Here is a 22,950-nt window from a genome sequence, read left to right as displayed (position 1 = left end):
TGGATGAGGAGTTGAGGAGGAATGTGCAGTCATCTTAGCATCGTAGTATTTATAACCGAGTACTACTAATACGCTCCTAAGTGGGAAACCATTTAGGTTCTGATCGGTGTGAACAGGATTGCAATATATAGCGTGGTAGTAGTAGTAATTTGGAATGTGACGAGACGCGCTCAAAATTTATTGACGGTTCTAGTTTCGAAGTGCGGCACTATAAACAGATGGTGTAACGTCGGCACGTTTTCTTGGCCATGGTGTAGCATATGACATGGTACTAGTTCTTTTTCTACTGTTGTGTACGTGCAAAAACTGGCACCGTCGGATACATATCTTACGCTTGGCGTTCGACAGGAATAGCCTAGTGGCGAGCTATAGACTAGTCTTTTTTTCGGACGCATTACACCTATCTCTCGGGACTTCTTGCACGCACCATCACTGCTCCCTAGGTCGATCCCACCCACATACAGTTGTACTCTGAGAAGAGGTGCACGCACGCACTCGTCCTCTCTCACACACGCATCTGTAGCTACAAACTGTAGTGTTCTCAACCATCCGATTGGCTCTATGATAGGTTTCACGTTGCTCCTTGGCCTTGAGATTGAGATGTTTTAAACGCGGAGGCTAAGATGGAGGCGCGAGGTTTTGGTTAATGTGCGGGCCGCACACGGCACCAACACGACACGAGCTTCGTCTGCCTGGTGCGCATGCAGTCGGGTGAGTTGTGCAAGTATAGACACAACCAGGCCCTCATTGGTATCCGCGCCTCGACTTTGGCTGGTCATAGTGGAGAGTAACATAGACCAGTTACTAGTCTATGTTACTAGTACCTTCATAGTGGGTAGTGTCATATAGTATATGCATAATTCCGCGACGAGCGCTCTCTATATGTACCACCTTTTTTCTTTAATTACATCTTGTTAGTTTTGATCCATGGCGCAATCCATCGATACTACTACTGTACAAATGTATACATTTTTTAAAGGCTAGAGGGCGGGGCAGTCTAGCTTGGTACTTTTCACGAGAGGCGAGGGCCTTCGCGATTTGACGGCTCATTACTAGTGGAAGGCGGGGCCTTGTGATTTGACTGCTCGTATTAATGTGCCGACGACCTGAGGAGGAGCAAAGAACCGTGCGGTATACTCACGTTTTCCACTGGAGTACGACGAAGGAGCACGAAACACGGCAGCCCAGTGCCATATCCTCTACTCTCTACTCTTATTATATATTACTAGCAAGAGGCATTGTTCTATTGGCGATAAAGAATGATCTAATTTGCTAGTCATCTCATTTTAGCATTGTTCTATTCATTCCTCGGAGAGTAGGTGACATGTGCGGCGAAACACCCGAAGCAAAATAAGAAACACAGGAGCAAAAGAAGAAGGAGGATTATCACCCCAAAAAAAGAAGGAAGACGCACACACAAGTCTGGGGCACTGCTCTCACTACATGAAGGGTTGCTGGCCGCCGAGTCGTAACTGCTTCTTCATCGCCTCCACGACCTCCATCTCCTTGCGCGTCTCCTCCGCCATCTTCATCATTGTGTCCATGACGCGGGATTTCTCGACGCGAGCCTTCATCATCTGTTCCACGGCCGCATTACGTACCTTGACAGCAGCCGGGTGCTCGATGCGGAGCTTCGCCAACTCCTCCTTCTGTTCCATGACGAGGGCCTGCAACATCTTCATCGAGGAACTACTATGCTCATGCAGCTTCTTCCAGCCGGCGTTCTCCTCCTTCAGCAGGTCGAGCTCGTGGCAGAGCTTCGCCTTGTCCTCCTGAAGTTGCAGGATTTCACTGGTCGCCTTCTTCTCCGAGGCAATGCTCTTCTTCAGCAGCATCACCAAGCCGGCGGTCAACTCCCCCTGCTCATTGAGCTCAGCGGGCATGTCGTCGAGGCTGTCCTTCAGCAGCTCCACCAAGCTGTGGATGAACTCCTTCTGCTTATTGAGGTGCTTATTGAGCTGATCGGGCATGTTCGCCTGCCCGTGAGAGATCTTTCGAGGTCTCTGCGTGGCGGCGAGCCCTTTGTTTTTTTTTCTGCAGCCTTGGTTGCCGCTCCGTTGTTATGAGTAGTTCTCGACCTAGAGCTCTGCACACCGGCCATGGCAAGGACGGACGAAGAAGGAGGGCTTATGAGGAGGAAGGTAGAGTAATTTTTGGTTAGGTAGTTCCCCTTTTTATAACCTAAGTACTAGCACTAGTACTAAAACCTGCATAGTGGGAACACGTTCAGGTTTTGTACATACTGGTAGGTGTGAGCAAGCTTGCACTTAATTGTAGCACTGGTACTTTCGAATGTGATGGGAACAAGGTAATGATTAATTGATGGTTTTTGGTTTCAAGGCCTGAAACGGCTCCCGATGAGTTTAGTGGAACATAAATTTCAAGTAGACTACACTGCTCAGATGCGTAAATATTATGTTACTGTCAAAAATTGGCACAAAATACGAAGGAGACCAATGGAAGTACTACTAGCAACCCATAATTTAACTACTCGCATGCGCGCAGTGGAGTAGTAATGTATTTCTTCCGCCCTCACGTCCACTCAATTTGCATGCGCTGTATTAATTGACCATCAATGAAGTGAAGGACTTTACACGTGTCAAATTATCACATGGGGTGGATCCTTGTACAAAATTGCGTCCGCCCGTGTACCCGCGTGTGCGTTTGAGGGAATGAGTGCGTGCGTGGCGTGTGTGCACATCTTCGCTTCGTGCATGTACCGCCAGTGCGGCTCAGGGAGGACGAGTACATTCTTCTGGAACCAGCAGCACGTCACTGTGATCAATCCACACAAGGATGTCGCAACAACGCCTCCACATGTGCCACATGGCTTCATGAACTGTAAGAGAGACACTGTGTAGCGTGCCATTGTGTTTTGCACATACTCGAAGTACTAGTAAGGTACACGTGCATTGCACGCGTCAGATTTTGCAACCAAACTACGAATAAATACGACATTGTAGCATGTAAGCTTTGAGTCATATATGCCTGATGTAGACCATCGTTTAATTCTTATAGTTTATCTCATTCAAAATCCATTAGTTTTTATAAAAAAACCTAGGGCCTCTTTGATTCGTAGGATTTCCAAAACGCGGGAATAGGAAGAACATGGGATTAGAGTGGAATGTCGTCTTGAATCCTACAGGATGGTACGAGTGTTTGGTTGTGCATAGAAAAAACGCAGAATTCTTTCAAAGAGGTTTGATTGGATGGGATGTTTCCGATGAAATCTAGTGCAAATGAATCATATGGAAAAATTCCTATGGTTTACAATCCTACGAATCAAACAACCAAGATAGGAAGAATTTCTAAGGATTAGAATCCTCCAAAATTCCTTCGAGAATCCTTTGAATCAAAGAAGCCCTTAATCTATTTTATGATTCAAGGAATTGTGCGTTGTAAACCATAAAGTAAAAACAAATAATGGCAATTCAACTAGAAAAAAAGTTTGGGCAGTTATGATATGGAAGATTCTGGAAAAAAGGAGAACCACTGTTGTTTTGAGATTTGTGCATTATGCTTAAGTTCAACCATGGAGTCTGATAGATTGTACATGTGGCAAAATCCGGCGGGGGGATAGAAGATGGTGCGAGGGGCCGAGTGGAGGGAGACTATCAAGGAGTGCACAACTGCGAGATCGTTATTTAGAGAGAGGGGGTGAGAAGGTGCACTGTTGCACGCAGTGGCGGGGCCATGAAAAATGTCCCATGAGCTAGGGGGCCAAGCATTGCTAATCCTTTACGAGGAGGGCCAATTCACCAACTTAAACCATTTTTACCAGCAATTGTCTAATGATCACATTCATATTAGCCTCGATATATAGTGATGTTAGGGGGGGCAGGGCCCTTGCTGCCCCCTGTCTTCGCCATTGTGCGCGCGTCTGAGAGATGAGGCGGAAGGCATGGATGATGAGAGGGCGTTGGATATATAATTAATGTGAGTGTATTAGCTATATATGTAATCCTATATAGAGAGGTATAGATTGATCGATGTGGACGTGGGAAAGAGGGTGAGAGCTCACTAGATATATAGATTGATCAGTTTATGTGGAAAACTATGAAAGACCTAGCTATATACACAAACGCACATAGAGGAACATCGATCATTGCGCATGCACGTGAGAGATAAAGAATGTCCGATATGATGGAGAGGGGGGTGTGTGTGTGTACCTTCATGGGAGACCGACCTGAAGAAAAAGATTGCATGTGTGCGATGGATAATACCGACTGGTAGTGTGTGTGTGCATGCATGCATGAGAGAAAGTTAGTGGTACAATTATAAAGAGAAGACAAATGTGTGGGTGTAAAAGACTAGGTGAGGTCATAATCAATGTAAAGTTGAATTCAATTATTTTAATAAGAGATTATGATGTTTGAAACCCATGCATGCATGAATATAACGGAGATTTGTGCGGTGTGGTTTGGAAACGAGCATGTTGCAATGTATACACATTGAACAAGGTCAGATTGGTTTGAATTTGAGATACCGATGGCAGACATCGTTTGGCCACATTGCATCCGTGCATGGACACACTATTCTAATTACAGATGATGGGTGGCTTTCGCATCACATATCTATATCTATACCCCCTATATATATATTTTATATTTTATATTTTTTATATAGTGTGCGGATAACTTTAACTTTGAAAGATGGTCGTTGGATGAGGCCAATCCGATGGTGCAGAGCTGGCAAATTTGAGCACTAATGGCCGTTGCATATCGTCTAGATTCCACCAGATTTTGCTACATGTACAATCTAGAAGACTCTATGGTTTAACTTAAGCATAATGCACAAACCTCAAACACAAGAACTTCTTCTTTGTTCTAGAATCTTCCGTATCAGAATTGCCCAAATGTTTTTCTACATGATTTGTTTTTACTTTATGCCTTACAACGCACAATTCCATGAATCTTAAAATAGGTTAGCTTTCTTATAAAAACTAGATGATTTTGAATGAAATGAGCTATAAGAATTAAACGAACATCTACATCATGCATATATGACTCAAAGCTTACATGCTATAATGTGGTATTTATTCATAATTTGGTTGTCAAATATCATGCGTGCAATGCACGTATACCTTACTAGTCTAAATGGTGTCTGTGTGTGTGTTGTGCGTGTTAAACACATTGTACGTAGTATATCATACTAGTCTAAATTGTCTTTTTTTGGGTACACGTTAAGCTTGTTCTCCCAAAACTTCAAGCTGCGCCTTGTTATGCCGAAATTTCAAGCTAGCGTCTCTGTCTATCGTGCTGCAAAACTCCCGCCTCTTCAACCCGCGCCTTGTTAGCCCGAAATATTTAACATATATCTTTGTCTCGTTGTGCTCCGACAACTCCCTCCATCTCAACCCGCGCCTTGCTATTCCAAAATTACAACGCACGCGAAAAATCCCACCTCGTGTGAAATCCCGACACGCGAAATGCCCGTGATACCGCTGAACCGAAAGAACCGCCTCAAATCGGTGGGGGTACTTTCGTAACATACCGCACATTTCGGACAAGCGCGTCCCTAAGCCATGGTTCCCCACTCCCATCCCATCAGCCCACCCATTCGTACACCGAGGCCGGCAAAACCCGCGAAGCCCCACACCCTCCGTGCACCACCCAGCCGGAGCCACTTCCCCGACGACGTCGTCCACAGCAACACCTCGACGTCCCTCATCCAGCATACCGGATGAGGATCCATCGTCGATCTGGTCATCCCGCCGGTTCAGCCACCCCGTCCTCCACCTCCAAGGTGCTGCCCCGACGTTCCCCTCGTCTTTCGCGCCACCTCCATTCCCAAACCGCCGTCTTCACCTGCACCACCGAAAAAGCATCATCATCACCGTTTCCTCGGATGAAGCTGCGCCCTAATCGGCGCCACCAAAGAGGTTGTACACTAATCGCCGCATTTTCTTAGTGATTCGATCTCACGGTGCTGCCGGCGCTCGGTCCCGAGCCGACACGGCGCGGCTCCATCCACGGCGGCGTCGCCGGCCACTTCCTCCACGGCGTCGCTCCCTTAGCGGTGATGTCCACATCAGTAGGAGCTGCTGGTGCTTTAGCTCTCGCTCGCGCTGCTGCTCTGCTCTTGCTCTCGGTCCCCTGCCTGGTCTGCTCTTGCTCTTGCTCGCGCTGCTGCTCTCGCTCTTTCTCTTGCTTGCGATGCTGCTCCGATCTAGCTACACTTCAGTCGAATGAATCGACTTTTGGGTCAGTCGATTTTCAGGGGATGGGGGGCTCGCCGGAGTTAAGGAAGAACCAGCCGCAGCGGGGAGGGGGCTCGCCGGAGAGGTACCCTACTGTGACACCCAAGTTTTTATTGGATTTTTCAAAAGGTTTCATTTGACTTGAAGGGAGTGATTTAAAAATTTTCTTCAAGAGAACTCTCCCTCTCATATATTTTCTTTATGGCAAAAATTTTATTTGGATTCACCCAAGATCTGCCTTTGACCTTGGAGGTTCTTGCTCTCTTTTGGACTCAAGACAAAATGGTTTTTCATTTGGGAAAATAACCTTTGGTAAATCTTCTTGAATTATGCACTATGGCTTTTGGAAAGTCTTTTGCCACTTTCAACAATTCCTCCTTGCCATGGCATTAGTGCAAATGCTCTCTCCTAACCTTTCCCTCACCTTTGGACCATGATTTGCATCAAATCCAGCAAGTTGAACCTCCCCATGTGATCATTTCCATTCAAATTCTATTCAAATAAATTTCTGTCTTCTCTTCTAGCACTTGGAGGTTTACAAAGGAACTCCTCTTTCTGTTTTGATTTTTGGCCCCAAACTTCTTCCCCCTCCTAGTCCTTTGAACCCCCAACCTAGAACCATGAAGATCCACTGGTCTCCAGTTCAAAATTTTCAAACTACATCAGCTGCAAGTTTGGACCAGATTTGCCAAATTTGGTGAAATTCATTCAAAACCTTCTCCAAAAATTCCAAGTAAATTCATACAGCCCCTGGGTGCTTTGAGTGATCATCTCACCAAGTTACAGCTCCAGAAAAATTTATCTCTTTACCAAAACCTACTGTCGAACACCAGCAGTGCATGGTCATGTCAAATTCAGATAAATTCAGAGATTCAGTTCAGTGGCTACTCTCGTTTTCTTTAGAACAGGGCATCGATCTCGCCAGTGCCATCGCGTCGCCTTGCTCCTCGTCCTCGCCCTCTTGTTCCTGCACCGCACGAGTGCCTGGCACCTTGCGGGCGTCGGCGACGAGCAGCAGAAGGTGCGCCGCCCCGTGACCGACGCCGGCGGCGGCTTTGCGGACGCCAGCGGGAGACACGGCGCCGCCGACTCCACCCAGCGCCGCCCAAACCACCGGAGCCCGCCGCGTGGCCGTCCACTCCCCCGAATGCGCTGCCGCACTCGTCGTGAACCCCAGGGCGCGGAGCGCGCTCTCTGCCGCCGTTGAGCCCGTGCGGTCACCTCACCGTGGACAGACGCCATTACACCCAGACCAGCCCCGTTCAGCTGCAAATCGAGTCCAGTAACAGCCACTGATGCTGCTCGACCGCTCAAACCCCCTGACAACCCACTGCTCCGCCGTAATCGCTCGCCGGAGATTCTCCGTTCACGGCCACCCCGTCGAGCTGCCTATAAATAGGGGCCCCGAGCTTCAACTCGAGCACCCACCAGCCCTACACTTCCCCTAGAGCATGCCCAGCCACTGGAAGAGCCGCGAGGGGGTCTCCTTCCTCGACTCCGGCCGCCGCGATCCGCCACGGGATCCAGCCCGATTCGCCCCCGTGTGTGCTCCGCAGTCTCCATTATCTTGCTAGTAGCCTCTCCTTGCATCCCTCGTTCTGACCCGCGCCTCAATTCGTACTTTGCAGCCCTCCACCGGAGTTCCCCAACCTCACCCGAACCGCCGTCCGCCGGAGATAGTGTCGCCGTCGACGTGGTGCTCCCCGTTGGACGAGTCCACCACCCACCGACGCGGAAGAAGACACTGAAGCTCTTGGTACCCTCCGTTTCTCCTAACTCGCCGTGGTTCGACGCCGGCGTCCACCGCCGTCTTCGGGCGCCGGCGAGCTTTCAAACCTGACATGCGGGCCCCGCGTGTCAGCCTCTGTTTTATTTCCCCGAATCGTTTTCTATTGGCGCCTTCTGGCAAAATACGTCTTCTCTCTTGCGCTTGCGCATTTCCAAACGAACCGTTTTCTGTTTTCTCAGTTAAAACCCTGGAACTTTTCTATTTCATTACAGAAAGGTCCCTGGACAGAAACCTTTATAACTTTTTAATGAAAAGGTATTTTTGAGTGATTCTTTTTCTGTCAATCTCCAAATTTTGTCTAGTTTTTTATGGGATTTATTTGAAAAATATTTGGCAAAGTTTCTGTGCATATGTTGGTTTTCACGTTAGTACCCCGTTTCGTGATTGCCGTAGGTTCCGGGAGAGGGGACGGAGCCGCGAACTTCGCCGAGCTAGACTCCGACTTCTCCGAACCAGGCAAGCATGTTTGAACATTTGATATGGCAGATGTTTTGCATGTTCATGTGAAAGTTTGTGCGTGGCATGTGAGGGTCGATAAATACCTCGTTGCTTGTAAGGCAACGACCCGGTTGTTCCAAGGTTGCGATGGCCTCTGATGAGAGGTGGCCTAATCATGTGGTGACATGAAGGGCAGCAAGGTGGTACTGTGGTAGCATGCCAGCCTTGCGTCATCCGACTTTCTTCGACGTTAACGTGGTTGGAGCCACGTTATCGATCTTTTCCCGCATGTTCCAAGGTTGCGATGACCTCTGATGAGAGGTGGCCTAATCATGTGGTGACATGAAGGGCAGCGAGGTGGTACTGTTGTAGCATGCCAGCCTTGTGTCATCCGACTTTCCCGACGTTAACATGGTTGGAGCCGTGTTATCGTCCCTTCCCCTTTCCGTGCTACCACATGTCTCATTGCCAGGATACGGTTTAGTAAGTTGGTAACCTCTTTCCGTGTACACAGCAAACAGAGAGGCCGGGATGATGGTACCTTGGCCCAGGATTAAAGCCAGTCATTCGGTCAGGGGGCATGGGTGTTTCCGGTTGGGACCGAGAGGGGGGGCACCCCCTTATAGCGCGCGTATAGAAATTTGATCCCATGCTACGCGAGGTTGTAGCCTCCCCGACTCAGGGTTTTTCCTGAATGTTGCCGAGGGTGATCCCTGGCTTCGGATGGTTGAATTGGGTGTGTACTGGTTAGACGTGTTCCTTCCAGAACACCGTAGACGGAACTAGTCCCCGTGACTACTGAAATCCGTTGGCAGTGGTTAAGTACAAACTCTGCAGAGTCAATTCTTTCCAAATCATCGTATCCATGATCAGTAATGTAGACGTTACATCCAAATCTATCCGTGTGAAAATCTTGCCCCCGGTAAACAAGCTCAAGCGGTAAAATCTCAGTTTTATTGTTATTCCAGTTGATGGACTAACTTTATTTTGTGTCTCATGCTTGTGATAAATTATGTCTCCGAGCTATTGTATTAATGAGTTGTGATATAAGCCCTTTAGGTGACGTCGCGCAGACATCCGACTGTGGCGTGTACTCGTTTCTCACTTTCGATATAAGCCCTTTATGTGATGTCGCTCAGACGTCCGACTGCGGCATGCACTGTCTTTACTTTCTGTTATAAGCCCTTTATGTGGTGTCGCCCCGACGCCCGACTGCGGCATTGTATTTCCGCATTTTCCGCTCGAGGAGTCTTTCAGACACTCGTTTGGCACCTGTATTATTATTCCGCATTTTCCTCTCGAGGAGTCTTTCAGACACTCGTTTGGCACCAGTATTACTATTCTGCAGTTTCCGCTCGAGGCGTCATTCAGACCCTCGCTTGGCACCCAGTATTTATTATCTCTATGTCTGATCGCACTGGTTAACTTATTCATATGCTTCATGTTTGCGTTTGTTCTACCTTATGTCCGAACTGTCTTGCGAGTACTTCATAGTACTCACCTGGCTTGTTGATTTGGCCAGATGTTGACGAAGGCAATCTCTTGGATGAAGAGTTTGATAGCGCGTCCGACGCCTAGAGGAGTCCCAGTCAGTCCTGCGCGATCCCGGATTTTGGTCACTTATGTTGTTTACGCTTCCGCCACCCGCAATAAGTCTTCTCGAGCCTCACTCCGACGCTCGAAGAGCTATAGTCTTCTGGAGTCATATCACTCGCCCCGCGGTGATATCTCCACCACCGTTTTTTTTCGTGAGTTAGTAGTTTGCCACCCTACCCGCCGTATTGTTTTATCGGCGTGCATGTAATAAATTGTTGGGCAGTCCCTGCTCAACCTTGTATTATATTTAGTACTCCTGGTATTTTTCTTCTGTGACCAATGTTTTGTCTATCAGTGAGAAGGAATTCTTCCTCACTGGTCCGTAAAAGGGATTGGTTTCTCAATAATTATTTTTATTGAAAAACCGGTCGTGACACCTACTATCTATCTTAGGGTTCAGGGTGGGGGCGGTGGTCGCCGGCGGTGGTGGGGCGGTGGCGTGGGGATCGCCGGAGAAAAAGCTCGGCACGGGGGGCCTAAGGATGGCCGGGGCGGCGGCGGACCTACGGTGGGGAGTATTTCGGGGCGGGCAGGGGGGCGGCTGTTTGGCCGGTAGTGCCTGGCGGCTCAGGGGGGTGGAGGTTGAAGATGAACTACGGGCCCTTGATTTCGTATCCAACGGCTGCAAAATCGACTGACCAGAGATGAAAAAGTCAGTCGACTGACTTGTAGCCTCACCTCTAGTGCGTTCAGTTTCGACAGTAAAATTCAGTTTCGACAGCAAAATTCAGTTTCGACAGTTAAGTTCAGTTTCGACAGTTAAATTCAGTTTCAATAGTTAATTTCAGAGATGAGCGGCTGATGTATACATCTAGCACTTTATGGTTATGTATTTTACGTCATCTATTGGAGATGCTATTAGAATTCCACTCAGGTTAACGTTGTCTCTCTTGTCCTGCTTCAACCTCGGCGTCGTACAACTCACCAGAGCTGCTCCAACGACGAAACCCTCAATCACAGCGGAGCAGTACCTCGGGCTCCATCTCCAGACGCCTAAGATCATCTTCCCCTCCTCCGACAGCCAAGTCAGCCGAAGCATCCTCAGCGGCCAACCCAATCACGCTGAGATCGACATGGCTTCGCCAAAGAGTTTGTACACTTCTTGTGATTTGACTTAATCTCACCATGCTTCTTTGCATCCCATGTTCTTCCAATTCTTGTGAACCAAACACCTAGATTGGCAGAAATCCTATGTTTTTAAATTCTCTGTTTTGCACGTGCATTCATATCCTATTCCTGTCTATTTCCTATCCCTGCATTGTTAGAATCCTCAAATTCAAACAAGCCCTTACACAATTACTTCTGTTACAGATATGTGTCAAAGAAAACCTTGTGTGGTTTGTTCTGCTCCTGCGGTGTTGTGTTCCACCCCAGCTCAGCTGCTCCAATGACGGAAGGGTTCACCACAACAGGGATCCGCTCTCTAGACTGTCTTTCGCCACCTCAGATCTTCTTCCCTGCCGTCGGCAGCCACGACAACTCCATTATCATCATCAACTGAGCAGATGACCTTGAGGACTACACGGGTCCGCAAGAGAGGTCGCACTCTTCCGTGCCTGCTTACGTTATGCATCGCTTAATATGATGACATGCTACTCTATCGTCGTGTTCACCTATTAGACTCCGAGTCAGGTCCAAACTTATGCTGAAACTTGAGTTTTTAAATGGTTGTGGGGTACATATTGGGGCAGCAATCAGTACTATCTGTCTACGATCTGGTTAATCTCGGGTGTCTACTATGAGTTTCATGTTGGGCGCAAACAAACATTAAAGGAGCCATTATCTGTATTTTTTAACTAAAGCTACTATCTGCCTGCTATCATTTGTTTTGGGTCTATCCACAGATTGCTACCATCACTCTGGATTTGGCATGCACTCCTTACATAATTTCACTATGTTTTATTCCTATGCATGTCATTTATTGTACACAATGGAACTGAACATGTAGAGCAAAAGAGACGAGCCTTGCGTGGTAATAAAATTTCATGCAGACGTCGTTCCATGGTGGGCGCAAAGGCAGCCCCCCTCCACCCATTTCGGATCGTAATCAAGAGGAAGATAACTGTTCTGAGGGGGATTCAGAAGCAGAAGACCACTCCTATTTACCCCATGAGGTATTCGCTCTAACTTGGCATGCTGATGTTGGTAATATCATGCATATGGTTCCTTGCATTGCTTACTGTATACATTAAGATGTCATCTACTTAGTTTAGACATGCTTTGTGTCAATGCCATATGTTTAGTTTCTTTATCGTATATGTGGCTCATGCAATGCCATCTTGTTTAGCCAGGCATCATATATGTGAATTTTGCAATGCCACCCTGGTTAGCCAGTCATCTTATATGTGAATTATATCATGACATCAATTTTTTATTACGTGTTAAATTTGTCAACAATTTTAGTACATTCAATTACTCTTCCTATGCATCAGCCATTTGACACGGTCATGGAAAAATCTGGAGTGGAAACAAGGTCTTCAGAGCAGACAATGCTATCTGACGATGCGCATGTCTTGCTGGTTACAGATAGCTCCTTAGAGGAGGATTCAGAGACATATGACCAGTCCTATTCCCCCCCCCCCCGAGGTGCATGCTCTAACTTGGCAGGGTTATATGCTCATATCGTGCATATGGTATTTTGCATTGCTATGTCATTTGCTTAGTTTAGACATGCTTTGTGTGAATGCCACCTGTTTAGTGTCTAATTACCATATATGTGAATTATGCAATGCCATCTTGTTGCAAGACATTATATATGTGAATTATGCAATGCTATCTTGTTGCAAGGCATTATATATGTGAATTATGCAATGCCATGTTGTTTAGCCAAGCGTCATTTATGTGAATTATATCATGTCGTCCTTTTTTGTATTTCTCATTGCTGTTGTCGACAATGTTTGTATATTCAACTGCTCTTCCTGTGCATCAGCCATTTGAATTGGTGATGGAGAAATCTGAAGTGAAAACAAGGTCTTCAGAGCAGACTATGCTACCTGGTGAAGCAGATATCTTGCTGGTTACAGATAGCTCTTCGGAGGAGGATTCAGAGGCAGATGACCAGTCCTATTATCCCCCTGAGGTGTATGCTCAAACTTGGCAGGGTTATATTACTCATATCATGCATATGTTGTATTACAATGCTTAGTTTTTACATCATATACACGATATTGAATGCCATCTCCTTAGTTGACACATCATATATGCGATTGCCCTCTGCTCACTTCCTTAGTATATAAATCATATATTTGAATTATATCATGCCATGATATTTACATAGATAGCATGTATCTGAATTATGGCATGCCAACCCATTTTCTAAAGACATAATATAGTTATATCATCACATCCTGTTCACATAGTAATCATATTTTGAATTATGTCATTCTATCCGTGAATTATATCATGCCATCATGTTTCCATCGACGGCATGTTTGTGATTTATGGCATGCCAACCACTTTAATAGACACATCGTATAGTTATATCATGTCATCTTGTTTACATAGTCACCCTATTTTGAAGTATGTCATTCTATCCTGTTTAGTTAGCCATCATACATGTGAAATTGTGTCATGCTATCCTGTTTAATTAGCCATCATATATATGAAATTATGTCCTGCTATTTTGTTTGGTTAGACAACATAAATGTGAATTATTTCATGCCCTGTTTTCTTCCGTACTATCCATTGCATCTGTCTATCTTACAATGTCTGTACATTCAATTACTTTTCTTGTTTATCAGCCATTTCAATTGGAGGGGGTGATGGCAGTATCTTTGGGAGTAAAAACACGGTCTTCAGAAAAGATCGTGCTACTTGTCGATGGAGATAGAACCACGGTTGTACTTGCCCAAGAACCATCCCCCCACACATAACCCAGACTCATGCAGATTGTACCCCTACCCAGTTGGACAGAGAACCAGCTACACCCCTTCTAACCCCAACCCCAGCAGATAGTAACCCAGTTCCCGTTGTCACAACACCGTCTCCACCACAGAGCACCCAAACACGAGCAGTTAGTAAGGGAACTGCAGTGCCCAAAGCACGAGGACCACCACTCCGAACCCCAAGTCAACGCTTAAAGCAGATGAAGAATTGTTCTCAGGTCAAGTTCCGTAGCTATGGTTCATACTACTTTGCTCTTGCATCACTGTATTTACTCATACCAACTAATTTCAAATTTGAAGGATGCAATTGAAACTCCAATGGCGCAACAGGTATGTTTTAAACCTGTTTCTTTAACGTGTTTGCTGTTGTAACTTGCTCTAGGTTGATTTCAGTTTCAATTGAATAAACAGTTATATTCTCATGTCATGCACCTTACAAGTGTTGTTATTGCTGTATAGTTTCCCACACTTATATTCTCTCTAAGCTGCTTTGTCTTAAATAGATATGATTCGAACTGTATCTATCTTGATTTGGCAACATAAACTAGAATGATATAGACCATACAGTGACCATACTACATAGATATATGTTTGTTTCATGCTATTATCCTGTCCACCTTACTACTGAACTGGTTTACCAAAATGAGTTTCATATACTACATTGTAAACCTGTGATGTGTTTGTTTGTTTCTCTTTTAGAATGCGGATAAAATATTGGAGAAGAGTGCCCCATTATGCAATGGTACAGGAAGTAATGCAGATAAGGTTCAAGATAGCGAGACATCCCTGTTGGTCTCCAAGAAAGCTGATAAAAACTATATTGAAGACACTGAGAAAACCCCAAAGTCCTGTCTTGATGTAGTGTTCGAGTTACTGGCTACTACTGCTGGCACCAGCTCTTCGAACTCGCTGCCTGAATCAGTTCGGCTTCTTGAGTCTCAACTTCAAGTTGAAAGACATCGATTAGACATTATGCGACAGGTAGCCGAAGGACTGAGGAAGTCCCTGCAGAATTCAGATGCATACTTTCTGGTGCAACAGCAAGTGCTGGAGGATTTAAGCGCCAAACAAGAGAAAGTTAATAAGCTTGCTAAGCATCTTTCCAGCATTATGGGTACCCAGGATATTGTTTCTTGAGCTCTTCTGAAGTGGTTTCAGATCTGGACTTGTTTTGCTGCGGCATTTATATGCTGCTTTGTTCCCTATATTTGCACTGGTGGCGAACTTTGATGCCCAGTGGATGTAATATGTGTAATAGCCGTGATAGCCTAGCGTAAGTTGCTTGCCTATTTATTTCCTTATGGTCTTGTTTATTTGTTTTCTTGTAGTCAGTGCAGTTCTTTTTCCGCGGTTTGCTAGTGGCCGCAATAGCCTGTTCTTTAAAACTAGGCCACATTAACCATCGGCTACATATTTACTGTAGTTAACATGGGCCTCCTACGGGCCGTAGAAAAAATGGGCCTTCTACGGGCCGTAGACACAATGGGCCTTCTACGGGCCGTATCATCAATGGGCCTTCTACGGGTCGTATGATCGGTTGGCCAAACATGGGCCCATAACAGACCACATTATGGCCGTAAATGGGCTAGACTTGAAATCGTCCATTCATGGGCCGAGCATAACGGGCCATCGTTAATCGGCCGTATTTGATGACGCTATGAAAACGGCCCAACGTATTAACGGGCCACAAACGGGCCGACTGTAACCACGGGCTGAATTTGGCCCACAAGTAGAAAATGACAGTAACGGTCCGAAAGTAAATGAATGCTGGAAATGAGCCCAAGAATAAATGGGCCCTAAGAAGGCCAAAAGATAACATGGGCTGGAAACGGCCCAACGGAATAATGGGTCGTTAATGGCTATAAAGTGATACACTGTTCATTATGGGCCAGTTTTACCACGGGCCGTTAATGGGCCGAGGGTTACTAAGGGACTCATATGGGCCGAAAGACGTCATCGGCCATACATGGGCCGGAAGTTAAAATGGGCTGGAATTATATTGGACGGCCCAGATGACGCTACTGGGCCTAATTCGGATAGGCCGTAAACGGGCCCTGGGTTAGCGTGCTGTAAATGGGCTATATGCGAACATGCCGTTAACAGGCTTACCGTGGGCCGGCCCGCCACCTTTTGACCAAGTCAAACGGGCCGGCCTTTTCACAGGAATGGGCTTCTGTTGGGCCGTGCCACGTGTCGACGTATGATAGGCGCTTTGTGTCCAATGAGTGGATGACATCTGTCCCAACGGCGAGCCGACACGTGTTCCCTCTAGCCAATGATGATTTTACACGTGGAAAATCCCCATTGGTCGGGGCTGTTAACGGGTTATCGGATCCAAAACCGGACCCGATAGCTTAACGCCGTTCCGTTACGGTGGATGCCATGTGTCGATCACCCTTGACGAAAGCACTTCTGTGACGCGCGATTTATCGTCATGGAAGTGGACACTTCCGTGATGATAATTTTGGTAATGTCATGGAACACTTCCACGATAACACAGGTATGACTATCTTGATTCTATCATAAATTTGTCATGGATGTACATGCATGACAGAAAACGTGACCTACTGTGACAAACACGTATCATCACGGAAATGTATTTTTTTTGTAGTGGTGGTTTTGGGTACTGCTCAGGCTTCCAGTATGAACCATCAACATTCATTTTCCTCTCAAACCCAACACCCTCTTTCCTAGGGTTTCGGTCCAGAATCTGCTTTTGAGGACATCACATAGTGTCTTATGCCCTTTAAGACTTTTGTACATCCCAGTCTCAACCAATGTCTTCAACCTAGCATTTTCATCAGCAATAGTAGTGGTATCGTCAGCAGAGGGGTTAATTACCACATCAGCAGTTGAAGATATTGTGACAGTAGCAGCAGTAGAACATTCAGCAACAGAAGTAGCGTTATCACGCTCAAGTCATTTTAGACATGGTGGTTCAAATCCTTCCTGAGTGGGACTGATCTGTTGAGCGCGAAGTGACTCCTTCTCTTTTTGAAGATCTTCATGAACTGCTCTCAATTTCTCAAGTTCATGCTTCCTTTGAAGATAATCATAGGAAAGCTTTTCATGAGTGGTTGAGAGCGTTTCATGACAACTTTCAAGTTCCTCGTACTTAACATGAAGATTTTTTATGTCTTCAATTAAGGACTGAGATCGGGTCATTTCCGCGTCCAACAGGTCATCGCTTTTGTCTAACAGTTTTTGAATATGTTCCATAGCTTTCTGTTGTTCAGTTGCAATTTTAGCAAGTGTTTTGTAGCTGGGTCTGGATTCACAATCAGAGTCGTCTTCACTTGATGTTTGAAAGTAAGCATCGCGTGAGTTTACCTTGGCACCACGTGCCATGAAGCAGTAGGTGGGGGCAAAGTCGTCCTTGTCATTAGCATCACGTTGGTGACGGAGCCATTGTCTTCAGTGTTGAAGATGGAGTTGGCAACGTAGGCTGTGGCTAGAGCCAGATTGCAACGCCAGAGTCGAAGTCCTCCTCAGACTCCACCTCTGCCTCCTCAGAAGCAGACTCCTCCTCTGAATCCATCTCCTTGCCAACAAAAGCACGAGCCTTGCCAGATGAGCTCTTCTTATGTGATGAAGACTTGGAGGAAGACTTGGAAAAAGACTTTGAGGATTTCTTCTTCTTCTTGTCATCAGAATCATATTCCTTGCTCTTCTTCTTCTTCTTGTTCTCATTGTCCCACTGAGGACACTCATAGATGTAGTGACCAGGTTTCTTGCACTTGTGGCATGTTCTCTTCTTGTGGTCATAAGTAGAAGCTTCATCATTTCTTGAGCTGGATCTTGAAGACTTTTTGAAGCCTTTCTTCTTGGTGAATTTCTGGAACTTCTTCACAAGAATAGCAAGCTCCTTTCCAATGTCTTCAGGATCCCTAGAACTGCAGTCAGAATCTTCTTCAGATGAGGAAGCAACTTTTTCCTTCAAAGCGCGAGTACGTCCATAGTTGGGACCATAGATGTCTCTTTTCTCAGATAGTTGGAACTCATGTGTGTTGAGCCTCTCAAGTATGTCAGACGGATCGAGAGTCTTGAAGTGAGGGCGTTCTTGTATCATCAGGGCTAGGGTGTCAAACAAGCTATCAAGTGATCTCAGGAGTGTCTTGACGATTTCATGCTTGGTGATCTCAGTTGCGCCGAGTGCATGAAGCTCATTGGTGATATCAGTGAGGCGATCAAACGTGAGCTGGACATTCTCATTGTCATTTCTCTTGAAGCGGTTGAAGAGGTTGTGAAGAACACTGATCCTTTGATCTCTCTGGGTTGAGACGCCTTCGTTGACCTTGGAGAGCCAGTCCCAGACTAGCTTCAAAGTTTCCAGAGCAATCAGATGACCGCAGATGATGTTCTTCATAGTAGAATCCAGTTGAATGAACTTCTTGACACCAGCAGGGGTGACACCTTCACCGCCCTTGGGAACACTGTTCTTGACGACATACCAAAGGTCGACATCAATGGCTTCAAGATGCATGCGCATCTTATTTTTCCAGTAGGGGTAATCAGTGCCATCGAAGATAGGGCACGTAGCGGAGACTTTTATTATCCCTGCAGTCGACATAGCTAAAAATCTAGGTGGTTAAACTGAATCACACAGAACAAGGGAGTACCTTGCTCTGATACCAATTGAAATTGCTAGTTATCAGCTAGAGGGGGGTGAATAGGCAATTTTTATGAAAGTATTCAAAACATAATAGTTTCAAAGACAAACAATGGAAATGAACCTATTAATATGCAGCAGAAGGAAGACTACACTAGACAAGCCATAGTCAAGCAAGGAATGAAGCTAAAGCACGAAGACTATTAGCAGCTAGGTAGTATGGATCAAGATGGAAGATAGTATGAAGCCAAACACAATAGTCGTCACACAGTGAAGTCAAACAGATCATACAAGCATGCAAATGACTTCACGAAGACAAACTGTAAAAAAGTGATGGAAGAGATAGAACCAGTTGCTTGGTGAGGACAAGGATTAGTTGGACCAGTTCCAGTTGCTGTGACAACTGTACGTCTGGTTAGGGAGGCTGAGATTCAACTCAGAAGACCGCGTCTTCACCTTATTCCCCTTGTGCTAAGGACACCTAGTCCTCGCCCAATCACTCTGGTAAGCGTTCAAGGTAGACTTCCAAACCTTCACAGACTTCGTTCATCGGCAATCCACAATGACTCTTGGATGCTCAGAATGCGACGCCTAACCAGCTGGAGGATTCAAAGTCCTCAAGTGTAACAAGTCTTCAGGTCATGCGAACAGAAAGACTTCAGTGATGCCAAACACTCTTTGGGCTCTAGGTGTTTTGGGCTTTGTCCTCGCAAGGATTTCTCTCTCTCAAAGGTTTTCAGGTGGGTTGCTCTCAAACGACAAAAGCCGTGCACTAACTCTAAGCAGCCACCACTTTATGGTGTAGGGGGTGGGCTATTTATAGCCACTAGGCAACCTGACCTGATTTGTCCGAAATGACCCTCGGTCACTAAGGAAAGAACACGTGTTCCAACAGTCAGATTCCAAACACACGCGGCAGCTTGACTTGGGCTACAAGTAAAGCTGACTGATGTCTACTATGCAACCTTCTCCTTGTAGACGTTGTTGGGCCTCCAAGTGCAGAGGTTTGTAGGACAGTAGCAAATTTCCCTCAAGTGGATGACCTAAGGTTTATCAATCCGTGGGAGGCGTAGGTTGAAGATGGTCTCTCTCAAACAACCCTGCAACCAAATAACAAAGAGTCTCTTGTGTCCCCAACACACCCAATACAATGGTAAATTGTATAGATGCACTAGTTCAGCGAAGAGATGGTGATGCAAGTGCAATATGGATAGTAGATATAGCTTTTTGTAATCTGAAAATATAAAAACAGCAAGGTAACTAATGATAAAAGTGAGCGTAAACAGTATTGCAATGCTAGGAAACAAGGCCTAGGATTCATACTTTCACTAGTGCAAGTTCTCTCAACAATAATAACATAATTGGATCATATAACTATCCCTCAACATGCAACAAAGAGTCACTCCAAAGTCACTAATAGCGGAGAACAAACGAAGAGATTATGGTAGGGTACGAAACCACCTCAAAGTTATCCTTTCTGATCGATTTATTCAAGAGTCCGTAGTAAAATAACACGAAGCTATTCTTTCCGTTCAATCTATCATAGAGTTCGTACTAGAATAACAACTTCAGACACAAATCAGCCAAAACCCTAATGTCACCTAGATACTCCAATGTCACCTCAAGTATCCGTGGGTATGATTATACGATATGCATCACACAATCTCAAATTCATCTATGCAACCAACACAAAGAACTTCAAAGAGTGCCCCAAAGTTTCTACCGGAGAGTCAAGACGAAAAGTTGTGCCAACCCCTATGCATAGGTTCATAGGCGGAACCCGCAAGTTGATCACCAAAACATACATCAAGTAGATCACGTGAATATCCCATTGTCACCACAGATAAGAACATGCAAGACATACATCAAGTGTTCTCAAATCCTTAAAGACTCAATCCGATAAGATAACTTCAAAGGGAAAACTCAATCCATCACAAGAGAGTAGAGGGGGAGAAACATCATAATCTCCAACTATAATAGCAAAGCTCGCGATACATCAAGATCGTGCCAAATCAAGAACACGAGAGAGAGAGAGAGATCAAACACATAGCTACTGGTACATACCCTCAGCCCCGAGGGTGAACTACTCCCTCCTCATCATGGAGAGCGCCGGGATGATGAAGATGGCCACCGAAGAGGGATTCCCCCTCCGGCAGGGTGCCGGAACCAGTCTAGATTGGTTTTCGGTGGCTACAGAGGCTTGCGGCGGCGGAACTCCCAATCTATTCTGCTCCCCGATGTTTTTAGGGTATATGGATATATATAGGCGAAAGAAGTCGGTCAGGGGAGCCACGAGGGGCCCACGAGGGTGGGGGCGCGCCCACGGGGGCAGGCGCACCTCCCTGCCTCGTGGCCACCTCGAAGCTTCCTTGACTTCAACTCCAAGTCTCCTGGATCACGTTCGTTCCAAAAATCATGCTCCCGAAGGTTTCATTCCGTTTGGACTCTGGCACTAGGCTCTGGGTTAATAGGTTAGTCCCAAAAATAATATAAAAGTGTTTAATAAAGCCCATAAACATCCAAAACAGATACTATAATAGCATGAATACTTCATAAATTATAGATACGTTGGAGACGTATTAGCATCCCCAAGCTTAATTCCTGCTCGTCCTCGAGTAGGTAAATGATAAAAGAAATAATTTATGAAGTGTGAATGCTAGTAGGTGCACATGTTTGATCAATGATAATTTCAATCACCTTTTCTAGCATCATTATATGTCATAACAGTAGCTCAACTCATAAAACTTTTCATGATCAAGTAACAAGCTATTCACATGTTAAGCATAGACCATAAACTTTCTTGAAAACTAACAAACTATGTTCTCAATCATCAAACAATTGCAATTCATCTTATTTTTAGGAAGGGTCTATGTAAGAGCTTTGATTTAGCAAATCCCACATACTCAACTATCATATAGTCTTCCATGATTGCTACCACTCAAAGCATATTTTTAGAACAAATAGCATCCATCGAACATAGAGAAAGATAGGGGCTTAATGTTTTGCCCCCCAACTTATTTATCATATAGATAATTGTGAACAATAATAATTCATGGTCAAATATATTTGAATGGCCATATATGTTTAGATCTTTCTCCACCACATTTTGCTTGCCAACTAAAAAGTAGGTTGAAATGAGATGGAATACTACTGACTCTTGCATAAAAGTAAGAGATAGGCCCTTTGCAGAGGGAAGCAGGGATTTGCAGAGGTGCTAGAGCTCGAAGCTTTAAAAAAGAGATGAAAATAATTTTGAGAGGTATGCTTTCATTGTCAACATAACAACCAAGAGTTCCCAATATCTTCCATACTAGATACATTATAGGCGGTTCCCAAACAGAATGGTAAAGTTTTTACTCCCCCTCCACCAACAATCACACTCCACGGCTTGTCCGAAACAAGGGGTGTCGTCCATCTATCAACAATCCTGGGGGAGTTTTAAATTATTTGCGATTTTGTTTTTGATCTTTTGATCATAGGACTGGGCATCCCAGTTACCAGCAATTTTCTCGTGAATGATGAGCGGAGTCCACTCATCGTGAGAATAACCCACCTAGCATGGAAGATACTGACAGCCCCTAGTCTCTACATGAGTGATTCGGGCATACAAAACAGATTATTATTTGAAGGTTTAGAGTTTGGCACATGCAAATTTACTTGGAATGGAAGGTAAATACCGCATTTAGGTAGATATGGTGGACACTCATGGAAGAAACTTGGTTCAAGGAATTGGATGCACAAGCAGTATTCCCGCTTAGTAGAGATATTTTGGCTAGCAAAGGATTCTAAATAGCAAGCATCACATGTTGGAGGATCTATAACAATATAACTTTTATACAAATATATCCAAGAATAACTAATTATGTTGTCTTCCTTGTCCAACTTCAACTAATTTGCTCAGGTTTGAAAATAATTAATGGGGCTCACAATCATAGAAGATGTCCAAGATAGTATATTTATATGTGAAATCTCTCTTCCTTCAATATTCTTTCATGAATTGTTCAAGTGACCATTACAATGTTTGCCAACCTTCACAAATTTACCACCTCTACTTCTTATATGTGAAGGCATTACTCCCCATGGGAAAGACATATGAAACATATATAATTTCAGATTTATGACATTCAAATCATTCAACCATTTACTCATAGGATATAAGTGAAGTACATGAGTAAATGACAAACTACTCCAAAAAGATATAAGTGAAGATCAATGAGTAGTTAAATAATTATGTAGCTATGTGAAGACTCTCTCTCATTTAAGAATTTCAGATCTTGGTATATTATTCAAACAGCAAGAAAAACAAAATAAAACGACATTTCAAGGATAGCACTCATCATGTGAAGAAGCTAAAACTTAGGCTCAACCGATACTAACCGATAATTGTTGAAGAAGAAAGGTGGGATTCCTACCAGGGCATCCCCAAGCTTAGATG

The sequence above is a fragment of the Triticum aestivum genome, chromosome 5D (genome assembly GCF_018294505.1).
Source record: "Triticum aestivum cultivar Chinese Spring chromosome 5D, IWGSC CS RefSeq v2.1, whole genome shotgun sequence".
Lineage (NCBI taxonomy): Eukaryota > Viridiplantae > Streptophyta > Magnoliopsida > Poales > Poaceae > Triticum > Triticum aestivum.
This window is presented reverse-complemented; position numbering follows the sequence as displayed.